The sequence below is a fragment of the Mustela putorius genome, unplaced genomic scaffold (assembly GCF_011764305.1).
Source record: "Mustela putorius furo isolate JIRA1106 unplaced genomic scaffold, ASM1176430v1.1 tig00003962_pilon_pilon_pilon, whole genome shotgun sequence".
NCBI lineage: Eukaryota > Metazoa > Chordata > Mammalia > Carnivora > Mustelidae > Mustela > Mustela putorius.
The window spans coordinates 6,498,030-6,499,764 of NW_025422106.1; the positions used below are offsets into that span (position 1 = coordinate 6,498,030).

Here is a 1,735-nt window from a genome sequence, read left to right on the forward strand (position 1 = left end):
TGTATACGTTAGTGAGAAGCAAGCATTCGTGCACATACTCACAATTACTTTGAAGATTATAGTAATGGTAGGCTATTTCTCCTTCTCTATCTCAGTCTTTTTTGGCTCCTTTTAGCTGATTGCGTGAGGGAGTTAGGCTAGTCCAACTTAAAAGCAGACCCCGAATGGTTACATTATATCAGCTGTGAGGTTTTTAAACTTGTGACAAGGGACCTAAAGGAAATTCTACTCATTGCAAGGATATCCTCACTTAAGCTTCAGTGGGCCGGAAGCACTTAAAACCCACGAACCTTCAGCTGGTCATCATCCTTAGCCAGTCCAGTCTCTCTGAGGAAATGGCACATGTTCTTGCACTGGTCACCCTATAGCTGAATTACTTCTCCATATTCTGGATGATCAATTACAGTACCACTGCAGGCAAATTTCTTAAATGCCTTCACTAGTTTCTTTTTATCATAACCATCATCGATCCCTTGGACAGTGGTAAGGGTCTTCCTGTCATTTCTCTGTTGAATTCTTATATGGATATAATGCTCAGTGCTAGCAGGAAGCAGATCCTCACCCTTACTTGCATCAGCAAAGGGTCGAAAAGTGGAGGTTCTGGGTAGCAGACATCCGGACAGAGCATAGGATTTCTTTTCCTCCATGGAAAAGATGGAATGTAGCTGCAGGAGGAGGCAGGGAGCAGAGGAAGGGGTATGGGGGGGTGGGGCCTGAGTCTCAGGAAGGGAGGGATTTCAAGGGGGAAGCTCTTTTGAGGCCTCCATGGTTGCGGCTGCACACTGACTGGGGCCTCTCCTCTTTTAACCTTTATACCCATTAATACTTTAAGCTCTACTTGCATTTTAGAAGTCAACTTTGTATTTTTCAGTACATGAATGAAGGTAGTTCTAATTTGCTTTCTATAGTGTGTCAGTGGAGATACAGCTCTTCTCCATTTTTGTATATATCCCAATGCATTTGTAAATGTGATGGAAACTTTTTTATACGAGAAAAGCAAACAGGTTAGCTCTAAATGAGTGGTCAAAAATTCGATTTTTTAAAAAAAATTATGAAAAAGGGTATCATACATCTATATATATATGTATAAACATGTATATTTATAGAGAGAGAGAAAAAGAGGGAGGGAGGGAGGGAACTGGCACTCTCCTTTTCTAGGTTTGGTTGGAATATGAATTTGGGAAACATTGCACCTTAAGACCTGAATTTATTGTTTCCATTTAATCGAGAAACAGTTCTTTGGTAAGTTGCTTTACCCCTGATTTTGCATGTGTGTCATTGTTAAAATTTGAGGGGATAGGGGCACCTAGGTGACTCGGTGGGTTAAAGCCTCTGCCTTCGGCTCAGATCATGATCCCAGGGTCCTGGGATTGAGCCCCACAGGGGCTCTCTGCTCAGTGGGGAGCCTGTTTCTACCTTCTCTCTGCTTCTCTGCCTACTATGTGATCTCTGTCTGTCAAATAAATAAATGAAATCTTTAAAAAAAATTTTGAGGGTATAGGAGAGAAAGAAAGGGGGTTTTCTAATATATTTAATTCCTACAAAAAACCTCAGCATGAATGGAAAAGGCCTGGGAAATTTTCATTTTCTCTTAAAGCCAGGATATAACTATATTGGACCACAAAGGGCTACACCCTGATATGAAATTCATTTTCCCTAGTGATCCTATTTCCTTAAATATAGCTTGTTCTGTATTTATATGTTGGATTAAAAGCCAAACCTACCTGAAGCTCTC

At 40.9% G+C, this 1,735-nt stretch overlaps 1 pseudogene; it reads right to left on the minus strand.

Annotated features, from left to right (window-relative positions):
- Positions 1-275: 275 nt before the first annotated feature.
- On the minus strand, positions 276-615 carry LOC101677906 (annotated as a pseudogene).
- Between the last annotated feature and the right edge of the window lie 1,120 nt (positions 616-1,735).